Raw genomic sequence first — 17332 nt, forward strand, 5'->3', positions numbered from 1 at the left:
CATATCTGACACAGCTCATCTCTGAGTCCCAGATCTGTGTTTTCCATTATGATCTCCACCTGGCTGTCTCAAAATACATCGAACTGAATAGAGTTTTACCTGCTCTTTGCCTCTCCCCTGACCTGGTCCTTCTCTACTGTTTCTTAGTAATGAATGGCCTCTCCATCTTTCCATTAGTCCATTCTTGAATCCTGTTTCCCTTACATCCGTATCTAATCATCAGTTCTGTCCTTTTCCTCCGAAATCTCATCCGCATCTCCATTCCACTTCCATCGTTGTTCAGCTGCAGTCAGTCACCTGGACTCACACGATGGTCTCTTAATTTGTTCTCCGTGTTCCTTGCTCTACTCTATTCTACACACCAGTCAGAAAGAGCTCTAGAAAAAGACTAATTTGGTTGTGTCCTTTCCCCTTTAAACTCACTGAATGTGTAAGTTCAAGTGCACTCTTCCCCGTGGGATGCTGGACCCGTTGACTGAGACTTGCTCCTTCCCCAGCCCCACTCCCTGCGCCAGGCTCCTATACCACAGGATGCCCTGTTCCCTCCCGAGATGCGGCACGTGGACATCCTGTTCCCTCTGCCTGGCTCCACCTTCTCTTCCTTCCCATGACACTGGCTAACTAGTCATACATACCTCCTTAAATCTCAGGTCAAATTTTAGTTCCTCAGCATGGGCTTCACTAACCCCCAAGCAAAGCCACAATGCACTTTTCTAGAACCTTGAGGACCTGTAAGTTCTTCCTTCTTGTCACAGTTGGCACATCTGTATTTATCTATGTGGTTATTTGATGCATGCCTGGAAGGAGGCTGGACGCTCCCCCAGGACAAGGACCAAGGCTGTTTTGCTCCCTAGTAAGGTCAAGGCAAATGAAAGCCATGCCAACCGGTTCTCAGCAAAGAGGCATGGAATGGAGGACTCCTGCCGCAGGGAGGAGATTCTCAGCATCCCCAGGATCATTGTGGACCCTGCCCTGCCTGCCTTCCTTCTGCACACCCCTCCATACCGGCTTACAGGACGCTCAAAAAATGGTCCGAGAAAGGCAACAGCCAGCAAGCTTGACGGCCCAGCTGTGAAAGCTGATTCTCTGCAACAGGGAGGCAGGATGTGGACTGGATTCACCAGAATCGTTCCTGCGATGTCTGGGAACTCCCGTTCCTGAGTGAGATTTCTCTTTGATTTTTGTTTCATTCTGTACTTGTTTCGTGCTGATATCAAGAACAACTGGTGGGGGGGTTCTTTTTTTTTAACTTTCAAGAAGACTTAGTAAGTATTTGAAACTGAAGTTTCCTTGAAAAGTTGAAAGTATCCGCCTGTAAAATTGCATGAGTCTGGTGTTTTATTTGTGAAAAGATTTTTAAATATTCATTCAATTTGTTTAATGCTTATAGGATGGTTCAGGCTTTCTAATTCAACCACAGGTCATCTCAGATTTTGAAAAGCCAATTTTGGTGTATTTCTAGGAATCTGTCCATTTTGTCTAAAAGTTTATAATTTTTTTAAAAAACTCTTTAGATCTGTCCTTATGTTTCCCCTTTGCAGCCCTATTACTGAGAATCTGTGCCCTCCCTTTCTTGACCAGTGTCCCCAGAGGACTATTTTGCTGTCTTTTCCAAGACCCAGTGTTTGACACCACTGACCCTCCCAGTGTTATCTTTGCTATTTTATTTCTCTCTGCTTTTAACTTTTACCATAACAGCTTTCTTTTTGCATTCTAGGCTTCTATTGATTTATTTTTCTAGCTTCTTAGATGAAAAGCTGAACATAATACCTCATTAAATTCTTTCCCAGTCTGTTGCTCTCAGCTTCCCTGGAAGCCTTACCTGAACTCTCCCCATATGTTTTCATGGGTGTTACTTTCCTTATTGTTCAGTTATATTCTTTTCATTTGCATTGATTTTTCTTTCATTGGAATTTGACATACGAATTTGAAGTTTTGTAAATATCTCAAGATTCACACATTTCAAAAGTCATGGTCATTTTTGATTTACCACCGACTGCCTTATAACCAGAGCATGTAGCACCCTTTAATTCTTGGAAATTCATTTAGACTTGTTCCATGGTGGAGTGTATGATGCTTGTGTACACGTCCCTTGTAGTGATGAAAATGACAGCGTTCTCAAACCGTGCAGTGGAGTTTGTGTTATAAGTCCACTAAACCCAGCTGGCTGATTGTGATGTTTAACTCTTTCTATCTGTACTACATATTTCCCTGCCTGACCTGTCAATCTCTAACCAGGTTATGTGGCTGTATTCAAGTCTGTTAATGAATTTGCCTGTATCACCGTATAATTCTGTCCATTTTTTTTGTTTTTATATTTTGTGGCTATTTTATTACATCCATAAATATTTAGAATTTTTATAACCTCCTAGACAATTTAAATTTAAATCAGGATATAACGACCCTCTTCATCTGTAGTAACAGTTTTTGCCTTTTTAGCCTTTTTTCTGACATTAATATTCCTATGTCAGATTTCTTTTGGCTGTTATTTGCCATGCATACAGTTTCCAGTTAATTACCTGAACACATCTATGTTCTCATGCTTTAGGCATAGCTCTTGCAAAAATTTGATTTCTAAAATTCTATCTAGCACATTTATTCCTTGTGATTACTAACATATTTGGATTTATTTTCACCATTTCATTTTGTACTTTCTCTTTGTCACACTGTTTTCTGAATTTTTTTCTTTGTCACTTATATTTATATATATATATTTACACACACATGCACACACACATTCTAAGTAGTATGTCTTAAGTTAATTCAGCATATTTACTCTTCTCATGAACAAGAAACAGAGTGTAGGGTACTCTCTCACCGTCCACATCTGGCTTACCCATGATTGTCAGTCCTATGATTTCATTGCATTAATTTTGCTCCATTAAATTACACATTCCAGTTATCACTCCACGAGCCACAGTTGGGCAGACTGGGCGTGTGCTCCGAAGTTCTTCCTCCCCTCACTTTCCTCTGAGATGCTTCTCATTGTCTCTGAAGTCAATCCTGTCAAAGTCCCTTTAGGAAGTCTCCAGGGTTGTAAAATCTTCAGTTTTTGTTTTTCTAAAAATTCTTATTATTTCACTCTTGATCTTGAGAGATCATTTCATCACCTACAGAAATCTAGACTCGTGTTTGTCTTCCTCATCCTTTTAAAGATATCCTCCATTTTCTCCTGGTGTGTACCTATAGTTTGATTTCTTTTAATCAGTTCTGAAAAGTTCCCGTATCAGCTCTTCTTTCTTTCCCTCCCTCGTGTTCCATTTTCTTGGTCGTTCTCCGTGTGTGTCTGACCCTCCCAGTATGCGACGTCTTTGGGACTGAAGGTATCTGTGGCTTCTGCTGGTTCTCCCTGGTACAGACTTGCTTCCTTACGAGGCGCTGATTTGCTGTCTATTATGAGCTAATATTGGGTCAAATGTAATGTATGCAGATCCCTCGGCACCAGAAACTGTTTTCTCCAGAGAGGATGTGCCTTAAACACACCAAGTACCACTGGGAAGGGTCACGTAGTGCCTGAGCCTGGGGCTCCCTTGAGTTCATGGTGCCCAGTGCAGCCGACCTCCAGATCCACACGAGACCAAGGAGACGTCCCGTGTTCTCAGAGGAGACGATTTTTCCCTTCAGAAATGGACTGAGTTAGAGACGTTCTTCTGGGTTCCCTCATCAGGTTTCAACCATGCCCCGTTTCCCTGAAGCCGTGGTGCCTTCAGTTGTCCTAGCTTTGTGTGGGCGGCTTGACTCCAACAAGCCGACTTTGCAAGCATCTTCAAAGATCAGTCCCTCATTCCTCTCTGGGGCCACGTCAATCCCCAAAGCAAGGCTGCCAGGACTGTCATCTGGCTCCAAACTTTGGCATGTGGGTTTTATTTTTATTGCTTGCCTTCCTGCAGCTCTGGTTTCATTTTATTCAGATTTTTTCTAGCCCTTAGAGTTCTGGACTGGGGTGTGTGTGTGTGTGTGTGTGTGTGTGTGTGTGTAACTTACTCAGCCTGAGGACATTTCAGAAACCCTGATCTGCCCCTCCTCCCATCAGCAGATTTCCGTGGAAACCTCTGCTCTTCTGTAAAAGAGGGGTTTTGGCAACTGGATTCCCTTTAGTTCTTAGATTCTATGGAATAACTGATATCCAGCACGTGTTGGGTGTGATAGGGTGTGTGTGTGTGTAAAGCAGACTGGGCAAAGACCATTGTGAAAACTTCTTTTTGCTTTAGTTCTCTCTCTCTTCCCCACCAGCGAAGAGAGTGAGGGAGTCACAGCACACCGTGATTCATGGTCCATCCATGGACACCTTCCACCCAGACTTTATTCTTTCAGCCTTTTCCTCTTCATTGATCACCATGAGCACAATCCTTTCTGGACCAAGGCACCCACTCAGATGTGTTTTTTAAATGTCCTTGGATGCAAATGTATCCTTGAAAGACATACAGTATAAACGTGACCTTAAACCACACAAATCATTTTGTGCTGCAGACCCCGTTTTGTTTTTCCACTCAATGCTGTGTTTTCGAGATCTCTCCACATTGTTAAATTTTGCTTCTCACAGTGGCATCAAATGCAAACATACATTTTCATCAAGTGTACTTATCTGGTCACCTAGGGATGGGCACCTGGGTTTCTTCCAACCCCTCCTATCACAAATGGCACCACGCATCTTTCCATGCGGACCAGCATGAGCTTCTCTGAACAGAGTATATAAGTGCTTATCTTTCATAGAAGCCACAGATGCTCTCCAGGGTGAATGAACCTGATTCCTCTCCCAACAAGGACTGAGGGTACCCATTTCCTATTTCATAACCAGTTGAAGGAAGATGGACCATATGTGGACCATGCAGTAGCAGTGAGAGTGGTGAGAAAAAAGATTCTGGATGTGTTTTCAAAGTAGACCCTGGAGTTTCCTAATGGAGTCATTGTGGGATGTGAAAGGAAAAGGGAAGTTAAGGAGACTCCAAGGAACGGAAACTGAGTGCCTTGTATTGACGTCAACCAAGATGGGAAAGACTGGAGGACTAGACTGGGGAGTAAGAAGGAAAAGTCAGGAGCCGGTCTTGAGTATGCGGAGTTTAGGTGTTTAATTAGAGACCCACATGGAAGCAGGGAGCAGGCAACTGGACATCCAGTTTGAACTTCACGGGAGAGCTCTGTGCCAGAGATAGAGGTTTGGGAGTCATCAGCACACAGATGGTGCTCAAAACCGTAACGTCAGATGAAATCCCCCAGGGAGTGTGTGTGGCCATAGAGGGGGAAGGCACAAATCCTGAGTCCGAGCCTGTGCATGTTCTAAATGGATGAGGCTGGGAACAGGAGAAGAAACAGCAAAGGAGCACCCAAAGGGATAGAAGAAAACCAATGGAGCGTGCCGTCCTGCAAGACAGAAGATCTACCAAGGAGGGGGAGGAATACATTTGTTAAATCCACCTGGAAGGCTCACCCCCCACAAGAGCATGATTGACACCTGGACTTGCTAGGCGGGCATCGGTGACCTAAGGAGGGGAGTTGCGAGGTGAAGAAAGCATCGATCTTGGGTTGGGTGTGAGTAAAAGTGAGAGTGAATACAGATCACATTTTTGAAGAATTTTGCTTTTATAGAGAAGTCTATAGGGACAGAGAGATCACAGGTTTTTGTTTGTTTTTTATGATAGGAGAACTCATAACCTGTTGATGTTGGAATTGGTCCAGGAATGGGAAAAATTGGTGATGTAGGAGGGAGGAGAGAATGGCTGGGCAATACCTTGGAGACCCCAGTGCACAGATGGGGAGCTTGACCTCGGAGAGAGTGAGCAGTTCATCTGTGGTAACAGGTAGGATGGCAGAGTACTTCCTCACAGACTTCTCGGAACGTGGGTAGAAGCAGTTAATGCAAATTTATTAACTTCAAGGCTGAGAGTGAGGAAGGGACATTTGTTGGGGCTTTAGGAGGGAGGGGAAAGTGTGAAACAGTCAACTAGGTGACCCTGAACTTCTGAGGCTCCCCTTTGCAGAAAAGAGCTGTTCTTGAGAGTTTGAACTCACAAGAAAGAGTGTGAGTTTTTCCTTTGCTTGGAGAAATCTGATTATAATTTAAATTTCCTTAATGGTTATCTGCGTACTCAGTTTTCCTGTTACTTCTGAGCCTTTTTAACATTTTATAATTTTTCCCAGAAATATATCCTTTCAATTAGTTTTAAAATGCGTTATAATTGTTATTAAGATTCTTTTCATTTTTTAAATCAGTAAGATCTGTTCTTTCCTCTTTTTCTTTCAATATTATTTTAAAATTTTCTTTGGCCAAAGTTTGTCTTTTTACTAACATTTCAGAGAAGCAAATTTTGCTATTATTCCTGTTGTCAGACTTGTTCTTTTTTTTTTTTTTTTGATCTTGTACATTTTTGTATTTTTCTTCCCATTTGTCTTTGCTTACTCTTTTTTTTTTCTAGATTTCTGCTTTGGATGTTGATTTCTCTGCTTTGTTTTTTGCTTTTTTTCCCCCTAGTTTCTAATAAATGTGGTCCCTCCTGAGCGTGTTAGCAGCTGCCCACAAAATTTGGGATGTGGTGCCCTGACTGCTCCTTAGTTCCAAGTATTTCTTTTTTAACACAAGGGTTATTTAATATATTTCTGTTTATTTCTTAACATACAGAATTTTTAAATTATTCTTTTGCATGGAGTCACAGTTCTACTGGGTTATGGATGGAGAACCCTTCCGTGTTGTCATTTTCTCCCTGGGCGAATCTGCCCTGCGTGTTCTCGGCCTCATCCTTCCAGCGTCTCTACCAAGGGACATGCTGTCTTGTTGACATCGAGCAAAACTCACCCTTGTAAAGGTCGGAAGTCCCAAATGTGTCCGCATCTGCAGGGCTGGGCCCTCCAGGAGGCTCCAGGGCAGGGCTGCCGGCTCCCGGAGGCTGCTGTGTTCTGACTCCTGGCGCCTCCCCCCTCTCCCCAGCCTGGGGTGGGCGGTTGGCTGTCTTCCACGTTGCATCCCTGAGACGCTGAATCTCCTGGCTCCCTCCTTCCTTGTGAGGACCCTCGTGGTCCCACTGAGCCCAAGCAGATGACCCAGGATCGTCTCCCCATCTTAAGATCCTGGGCCAGGCACAGAGCCCGAGTCCCTCCTGCCTAGTAAGGGGACGTATCCACAGGTTCTGGGGACCTGGGCTGTTCTGTTCTGGGGAGTGGGGAGGAGGGCATGGTTCCGCCCGCCACCGGCGAGTGCAGAGGCAGAAGCTGTAACCACCAGGTCCCCGGGAGCCACAGTGAGCGGAATCTGACAGACAGGGCCCACCGGGGGCGCGAGTCTTCTCAGCGTCCTAGAGAAACAACACAACAGCAACACAAACAGCAACAACTCCAAAGCTTCCGGAGCAGCAGCACCGAGAGGAGGAGCCTGGGCGGGGCTCGGGGACGCGCGGCAGCGGCCCACGCAGGCGCAGTGAGCCGCCCGCGCCCGCGTGTGGACAAGCGCCGAGCGCAGCGCTGGGAAAGGTCACCTGTGAACATTCAGGGACTGATTATCCTCGAGAAGGCACTGAACAGGCCGTGCTGGAAAAAAGTCGTTGCTTCATATTGCCAGGCGCTTTCCGCCCCAGCGGAGCTCAAAACTCCTTTGCCTTTTCCTCTTCTGCTGTGCTTCGGCCTGAGTCTGGGCTGGCGGGAAAGGCGTCTGGCCGCGGGGCACCCGGCCCCGGCCCCCGCGGCGGCCCGGACGTGCGTCTCAGAGAATCCTGGGCCGGCCGGGCCGGGCTGCTGGCCCCCGAGAGCTGGAGCCCAGGCGGGTGTGAGGGGCGTCCCAGCCCGCCCAGGGAACGCGGTCAGGACGGAACCCGCGTGGTCCCCAGAGGCTCGCGTGCACCCGGGGAGCACATCCCTGGGTGCGGGACTCTCGCCGCGACGTCCCCTGGTACCTCTCAGGCTCCTTCTTCTGGGCGGGTCAGAGTCCTCCAAGTCTGTTTCTTGTCAAAACAGCCCCGGGCGCCCTCTCTCCAGGAGCCTCCTCAGTTCTACAAACTATTCTCCCTCTTCTGTCACGTGGTTTGCAAAAGAGCCTGGAAAATTTTTTTTCAATTTTATCTAGTTATAAATTGCCTTTTTTGGGGAGACGCAAATGGCTGCTGAAAGTGATTGAGTAAATAAAATGCAAAAGGGGTACCGACCTCCAACAAATGCTAACAGGCCCTTCAGGAATGCAGCTGGGATGTTAGCTTTAAGTGAGAAAATTACGTTGTGGGATAAAAACATCCCAAAGCAAAACAGGAGGGGGAAAAAAAGAGATTTTGAGCGAGATTCTGGAGTGACGCACTTAGCATTATCAGTAATGATAAAATAATAGTGTGTGTGAACTCTCCTCTGAGAACTCCTCTTCTTTTCCGTTACAGTTTATTACAGGATGTTGAATACGGTTCCCTGTGCTGTGCGGCAGGGCCTTGATGTTAACCTCTTCTGCATGTGGTAGTTTGTATCTGCAAATGCCAGGCTCCCAGTTTATCCCTCCCCTGAGAACTCGCTATGTACTATGTCATTTGATGGTAATAACCTGTGCGTAGAGGTGGATTATTTCCATCTACACGAGATGAAATGGGAGCACAGAGATGCTGAATAACTTTTCCAAGGGCACGCTTGTTAATAAGTGATTGATTTCAGAACATACATTGACACTTCAATGTCCTCTGTCTTCGCATGGCTTAAACAGCGAATCGCACTTAGAAATGGAAACTTCCTGGGAATTTTGAAGCTGGCATAATGTCTTTTTTCTCCTCACCAATAGGAACAGGTTGGAGGAACTTGAAATATTTGCACGACTGACTTCTTGGTACCCTTTACAGACTAAGTCTCTGAAAGCATTTTCAGTCATTATAAGAAAATTACTTATAATGTCACTTTTGCCTTTACTGTTCAGTGCAGTTTCTCTTTGATTCAGAGGAACGCTTTACAAGACTCAGGTCAGATTTTCCTTGTACTCACTGGGAGATGTATTAGTGTCTTAGGACTACTGCCACAAAGTGACACAAATTGGGTGGTTTATATTGAATAAAGTTCCCTGTGTTATACAATAGAAACTTGTGGTTTATCTATTTTATATATAGTAGCTAGCATCTGCAAATCTCAAACTCCTACTTTATCCCTCCCTACCCACTTCTGCATAACCCCTGTAACTGTAAGTTTGTTTTCTATGTTTGTGAGTCTGTTTCTGTTTTGTAAATAAGTTCATTTGTGTATTTTTTTTTAGATTCCACATATGAGTGACATCATATGATATTTTTCTTTCTTTTTCTGACTTACTTCACTTAGAATGATGATCTCCAGTTCCATCCAGGCTGCTGCAAAAGACATTATTTTATTCTTTTTATGGCTGAATAGTATTCTATTGTATAAACATACCACAGCTTCTTTTTCTGTTGATGGACATTTAGGTAGTTTCCATGTCTTGGCTATTGTAAACAGTGCTGCTATGAACATTGGGGTGCAGGTGTCTTTTTGAATTAGAGTTCCCTCTGGATATATGGCCAAGGGTGGTGGGATTGCTAGATCATATGGTAAGTCTACTTTTAGTCTTTTAAGGAATCTCCATACTGTTTTCCACAGTGGCTTCACAAACTGCATTCCCACCAACACTGTAGGAGGCTTCCCTTTTCTCCACACCCCCTCCAGCATTTATCATTTGTAGTCTTTTTTTTTTTTTTTTTTTTTTTTTTTAGTGGTTGAGTGTTATAATGAATCAAAAGTGATCTTTTTAATGATGGCCATTCTGCTGGTGTGAGGTGATACCACATTGAAGTTTTAAATTGCATTTCTCTGATAATTAGTGATATGGAGCCAGGCCAGGAATCATTAAATGACACAAAGCTAACACTTGATAGCAGCATGGTGACTCTTTGCCTTATTTACAAAAAGACCGGTGTGGACATCACATTCTACATCATAATGGCAGGATAGCGAAGGTGACAACCAGACCCTCTGTCACACCTCTGTGGACGCATACAGAAACAGACCAGGGTCACAGGGTGTCATGGTGCCAGATGCTGGACATGAAGCCAAGCGTCCCCCCTCCTGGCTGCTCTCTCCTCCCCACCACAGTGTGGTCCAGGTTGACGACCTGGTGGAATGAAGCTCAGTTGCCTTAATTTGGCTGCTCAGCCTGGTTACTGCCTATCTGTCCCACAAGACAACCTCCTTATGCAGGGAAATCCAACACGAACCTCAACCATCCTGGGCTCTGCTCCCTGTCAACAAGCCAGGAGTCATCCTTGAGGTGGCATGTGTCCACCTGGAATGTGGGTGACAGGTCGATCCCACCCACCCCATGCCCAGTCTTTTCACCTCCCACCGCTGAGTCACTGTCACGCTCGCCTCCCCACAGTGTCACCTCTGTTCTCCCAGCGTGAATCATCGCAACTCGATTCAAGCATCTCTCTTTCACACAAGCTCCATCCTGCATCCATGTGGCTTCAGGGTTGTTACAATGGCTGCCAGTCAGTGGAACACACCTACAGTGACCAAATTGTCCCCAAATCCCCCTCAGGGAAAAAAGCATGGTACCCCTCAGGCCAACTTCCATGGCTCCCCACTTGAGTCCCCAAAACATTTCTAATTCCTGTGGTACAATGAGCGTAGAAGACTTTCACCTCCTTGTCCTCTTTAAAAGCATCTTCACTCATCTCTGCCTTAACTTTCCTTCTCTGTGTGAGGATGAGTAGGCACTGGACAGAAATACCGCCGGCTGCAGACCATGGTGAGAGACGTGCAGGGCAACAACAGCCAAAACCAAAAGCCTCGCATCTGATTTTCAAGCAGTCTTGGAGCTGGTTGATATTTGGAACGTCTATGACATCTTATTTCCGGGTTATATTCGCTTTTTCAAATGTATGATTTCTCTCTTTTCACGTGTACCTTGAAACACCTTAACCGAATAATATTCACGCCGCTCCCTCTCCTTCCTCCTCCCTCCTCGCCGTCCTGCCTCTTTTGCGTGTTCCCAGGTAGGAGTTCTGCATTTCTCTGTTTTTAGATCCAGTGGCTCATGATTGGAGTTTACTTTTTTGTCTACATAAAATCTGAGAGTATTTTACCTTTTAATAATATATTTCAAACCACTCCCATTAATTTTGGGGGAGGTAATTAGGTTAATGTACTTTATTTATTTTCTGATGGAAGTACTGGGGATTGAACGCAGGACCACGTGCATGCTAAGCACATGCTCTACCATTGAGCTATTCCCCTCACTCCTCCCATTAATTTTTATAAAAGGAATAACACCAACGTGTCAATTATCTTGTTCTCTGTTCCCTTCCCGAATGTCTCCGTGCTGTTTATTCACGTTCTCCCCACCCCTGCGTTGTCCTGCGTAGTGGAATTCTTTCACCTCCATCAACGTGACACACTCCTTCACACCCTCTGCCTGCCATGCTCCCCTCCCGCGTCTTCCATCGCCACCTCGGCTTGGCGAACACTTACTCAATATGAAGTCTCATCTCAAATGATTCTGCCCTGGAAGAGCCTCCTTCGCCCTCTGCCCTCTTCGCCCTCTGCCCTCTGGCAACCTGCATCTCCTGGTCTTATATGATTACATGTTCTGTCGAGCTGCTTTGCAAGAGTGAAAACTCCGTAAGGTTAGAGATGATTCTGCAACCGAGCACACAGCATGGTTCCTGGGACAAAGTGACTCAATAAATATTTGTAATAGCTGAATGCGTAGTTAGTGAGTTAGAGAGCCCAGCTAGCCAACAGATTTTTGAAGATTCCAGGGAAGAGTGGCCGCATCTGCTGAGGGAGCCTCCGCTTTGTTTGTCCTCGGCTCCCTGTTGTGCCCGAAATCAGCTGATGGTCAGCTTCCCCGCCCATCTCAGGCCGGCCCCCGGCAGTGCCGGCCAGCTATTTCAGGGCTTCATCTTTGCAGCTGTGGGACAGGCTGGGAGCTCTGTCAGCGTCTCCAAACCCTTATGTACTGGCTCTGAGTTCAGCAGTGTGGGTTCCCCTCTGGCCCCCAATTTCTCATGCACCAGGTGAAGAGGGACAGGCGATGACCCCCCTGGACCCACCTCCCTGAGCTGTCGGGGAATCTGCAGCTTTGGTTTCCCACTCAAATCAAGCCACACCATCTGAGGGCTCTCCACCTGGACCACACGGCTTTGGCTTTTCCCAGAACTGCATTGATGGACATTTTCAGAACCACCCTCCTAAAACTTATTATTCAAGCTATTTATTGTGCAAACCCCCATAATGTCACACATGCCACTTTGGAGGACCCATAAGAGAAATTCCACTTGCATGTAAATATCAGAAGATGCGCCCCACCAGCCTGGGCATTTGCTTTTTGACGTTCATTCTTATCACACTGCGAACCACGTGCTCACCAGTGACCTGGCTGCTAGGAATCTTGCAGCAAAATGCGCTTTCCCACCCCCCACCTAGATGGCCTTGTTACTTCTCACCGATTCCCCATGTGCAAACTGTGCTCTCCTCCCTCCTTAATAAAAATAGCAAATAACCTTCTCATGGGTCATCGAGGCTCAGGAGGAAATTTCACATCTTTGACAAACACAATAATGCCCTAAGGGTGTTATTACCACACTCACTTTTTCACAGGAGAAAATGGAAATTCAAATGGGAAGAGCATGGGTCTGAGATGTTGTTTAACTTGTCCAAGGTCTTGCAGGTGGCACGGGGCGATCCAGTACCCGGATGGACAGCATTGTCTCCAGACTTGGGTAGGACCAGGCTCAGATTGCAGCTCCTGTATCTTCTCTGTATGGCAGTCTCCATGGCCTCTTTTCCTGCATTCCATTATATTAAATATGGATCATGTGTGAATCTGCTTTAGGGGGTGCTAGGAAGTTAAATGAGATGATAAATGTAGAAGGCGAGCTTTAAGCTTCTAAGACAACATAAGCTCTCACTAGACCTTTATTTAAGAGACTAATATATTCACTGGATTTGAATCTAGGACTTTGGATTCCAGAGCTCAGTTTCTCTTCTCATTAAGCCATGTTCTCAGTCCAGAGATGGTGGAGAGAGATTTGGGAGCCAGGTGGAGAAGGCCTGAAGGCGAGTGACAAGGTGTGAAGCCAGAAGCCACTTCGGTTGAACCCATCTGCATCCACGGACTGAGCAGTGGTTTTTGTGACTTGTCCTGAGAGCAGCAGCTAAAACACATTCTCATGGAGATACTGCCTTCCTTCTGGGGGGAACCGCCTTCAGTTCGGTATCACAGAAGCAAACGGGACAATTAACATGCAGACAGATGATGCCAAGTTGTGGAAAAGTGTAGACCTGAGTCTCACTGTCTACGTAGCACACATCAGTCCAGCAAGAAAGGTCTGAAAAGGTTTCATAACAGCCTGAACCTTCAAGGGAGAGTGGAATAGACCAGCCTAGACCAGACCAGCCCAGTCCAGTCCACAGTTACCCAGGAACAAGACTTACTGACTTTGAGAAAGTATGTCTGAGATGGCAGCGCAGCTTCTTGTGTCAGCAGCCAGTGGTGCTGTGTCTTAAGTACCAAGTCTTAAGAAACTTTTTGTTGCTGTTTTTGCAACATAGTCAGTGTAACTGTGACAGTCCCAGCACTGGCGTGATCACATTCTTAAGCTGCATGTGAGCAGAATGGAAAGGCTTTCGCCCATCAGTGACATCCGCCCGGAGCCCAGACTGGGGGAAATGTCAGAACATGTGTCACCATCTTTGGCCTGGAGATTACATTTTCCCACCATCGTCTCGCCAACTGAGTCACCTCAGTAACTAGACAGAGAAGCGTGTCCTTCCTCTGCACCCTCCCATAGACAGCAGAGCGCAGCACAGTAGAAGTCCCAGATCAGCGAGACCACACTGCATTTCTGGATGTTGTTTGATCACTGCAGCTTTTCTAATAACTCACGGACCTGAGCTCTGCAAAACCACACTCACTGGAAAGAAAACATTTGTTTCAGGAGGCTTAAAGGTAGGGGTAAAACAATTGGTATTCATTTAAAACATAATGTCATCTATAATTAATGGGAAAACTCTGGTCAGTAGAGCTTGAAACTACAATATACATTGGAAGCTGGATTTCTAGTTTCCGAGATGAGAAAGACATTCACCCTTAAGCTTTTATTTTGTTTTGTTTTGTTTTTTCATGGAAAAAAAATGATTTCCAGTGATGCAACATTTGGTATCTTTTTAGTATGTTTTTGACGAGTGCTGTGTGCTCTCACGTTGTAGAGCAAGGCTCCTCTGCTTTTAAACCGTGGCCCTGAAACTGCAGGTGTCAACTTGGAAACCACGAATTCTTCTGATGCCTGCCCTCCGAGCCAACATTTGAACTCCTGACATAGTTTTTTAAAAGAAGGTTTAAAAAAAGACAATTTAAAGGCTTTTTTTCTATCTTGATATACATTCAAAAAATAAAGGCTTCCATTTTGTAAGACAATGTTGAGAAAAAAGCTGTGACTCATTGTAATATTATTGAAATCTACTCCTCAATAAATGTCCATCTAAATGCGCGACGCACAACCATGCAGAATGACGCCTGCACCCTCCTGAGAGAGTCGCGCCCCCACAGAAGTCTCACTGAGCCTATGGACAGGGAACTGTCCCAGGGAACACGGCGGGGGCCATTGCCTCATTCATTTCATCAGTCTGGATTTCAAAACCTTGTCAGTTTTCCCGTATGTAAGGGGTCTTCATGCTTCAGTCTCATTCATTTACAGAATCAGACCTAGAAAAGCACCCTGAATAATTCCAACACAATTAAGACTTAAAAACAATACAAGTACACTGATGAACTTGTTTACCAAACAGAAGCAGACTTGCGGACATAGTCAACAGACTTACGGTTACCGGGGGAAAGAGGGTGGGAAGGGGTAAACTGGGAGTTCGAGATTTGGAAACATTAACCACTATATATAAAATGGGTAAAAAAACAAACAAATTTCTTCTGACCAGCACAGGGGACTACACTCAACGTCTTACTGTAACCTACAAAGAAAACGAATATGACAATGAATGTATGTGTGCATATGCGTGACTGAAACATGATGCTGGACACCAGAAAGTGACACACTGTAACCGACTATACTTCAATTAAAAAAAAATATATATATATATATATATGTACAAATATCAGCACTAAATGTTCAGAAGGACAGGGATTCAGAAAATTCCCCAGAAGAGGTTGGCGCTTGTGTTGAGGTTGACAGGGAGGTAAAACTGTAACAGACACAGATGAGAAGAGAAAAGGCCCTCCAGGTGGGCAAGGTGGTTGGAAGAAAAGTACGAAGAGGAGATGACCTAAGATAATCAGCCAAGTGTCCTTTATTCACCCGACATGGAGTCCAAATCATGGCGTCCATCAGAGACGGCAGTAATGCAATTTGAGACTGAGTCGCAGGGGCTCTTGAAAGGCTCACAAAAAAGGCTGAAATTTACCACTGACATCACCAATCTATAGCTTTTGTTTGTTTGTTTGTTTTTGAGCCGGAAATGTTCTGATTAAAGCTGTGATTGGTAACAGTGATTTGATAGAGGTGAGAACTCTGGAGGAAGCATGAGCTGCTGGAAACAAGATGAAGATCCGAGAGCCCTGGGTCAGGGAACCCTTTAAAACACTGCAGACTTTTCCCTATAGTTCGGTGGTCGCATCATATCACACCAGTCTCAAGAACACCATGTGTCATTCTGTGACTAATTTCCCCCAACTTTCTGTGTGACCTGGACCCATGATCTCTCTGAAGCCTCAGTTCCCAACAGGATGGATGAGAGATCTATGGTACCTTCTAGCCCTAAGAGTTTATGATTCTATGACTCAGTTTTCAGACTCAGAAATGCCTCCTTATCCAACAAAGGGATTCAATCACATTCTCCCTTACACAAAATGGGGATGACCTGCCAGGGTGGCAGCCAGAGCTGGCAACAGAAAATGCCTGATGAAGACAAGTCCAAATCCAGTACCAAGCTTTCTGAGAAGTCTTTAGGAAATTTCATCATCAACTGCACAGAAACCAGGAAAGATTAAAATTAATGACTCTTACCTGCCAAGGGCCTTGGCCTCCTGTGGCAGCCAGGTGTGTTTCTCTGCTTGAAGGAGTTGGTTTTTATACCGTCTATCATAATTTATTTCTGGGAGAGGCCCAGAAGGAAAGATTTTGAGGGGCTGATGTGGCTTGGAGGAGACGCTTAGGTTCAGCGGGAAACACCCTGTGACTCTAAGGCAGACGCATGAGGAAACTGCAGAATGGCAGGGACTGGTTGATACAGTATCACTGACTCTGGGTGAAGCAAAATCCTCTTCTTCCCATGTTCCAGGTCAAATACGGAGTCCTGCTGCAGTCATGGAAGGCAAACCTCCAATCTCTGAGCAGGCTTGTCCCTTTTATGCCCTTAATGGGATCTGAATAGCTCTCAAAATTAGGAACAATTAAATAAATGGCTCTCTTCTCCATTCGTTTATTCACTATCCTTTGATTCCTCCCTTACCTTTCACCCAATCCATTGTGGAAGCCAACAGAGATTTAAAATGATTTCTATTTTTTAATTTTTATTTTTTGAGTGAGGTAATTAAGTTTATATGTTTATTTATTTAAATGGAGGTACTGAGTGTTGGACCCAGGACCTCGTGCATGCCAAGCACACACTCTATCGCTGTGCTATTACCCTGCCCCCTAAAATGATTTTTAAATGTTGACTTTTTCTGGCCCAAGTTTTAAAATACTGCCCTTTCTTGGCCACCAGAGAAGTGAGAAGAGCCCTGGACTTGTTCCCACCTCTGTCCCTGTGTGGCTGTGGACAAGTCATTCACCTTCTGGTGCCTGATACACTTTAGTTGCAAAATTGATGGCTGGTTTAGATGATTACTAACGTGCTATGACTTCATACCTTCTATGGGGCACTCATTAAAAAACACCAATATCTGGGAATTTAATAATTTAAAGCCCAAGTATAATGTTATATACCATCAAGTTCATTAAATCCATACAGGAAGGAAACAGGAAGGTTCAATGAAAATGAAATTTCATAAAAGTGTATTTTACAGACTGACAACACATTAGCCTTTTTATGAAATTATACTTTGGGGTGAAGATACTCTGGAGGACTATCAGAAACTCATCATCCAAAAACCAACCCCCTGAATTTACCTTCCAAAAAGTGATATTCCTTTGCTCTGGCTGATGGAATGGAGTTAGAAGCTGCTTCTCTTGTGGTGAATCCAGGCAAATGAGCTGGGCATCTCGAAAGAAGGCAGCTGTCCAGGAAAGGTAGTGAGAGACTTCAGGCTCTTCTTGTTTTCTTTGAAAGACATTTCTGCTTCTCAGCCAAGTTTTTCTCTGTCTGATCCTTCCCTGAACTTTGAAGCACGTGTCTCAAGGCTCTCGCCTCTGGGTTTCGA

The sequence above is a fragment of the Vicugna pacos genome, unplaced genomic scaffold, assembly GCF_048564905.1.
Source record: "Vicugna pacos unplaced genomic scaffold, VicPac4 scaffold_21, whole genome shotgun sequence".
Lineage (NCBI taxonomy): Eukaryota > Metazoa > Chordata > Mammalia > Artiodactyla > Camelidae > Vicugna > Vicugna pacos.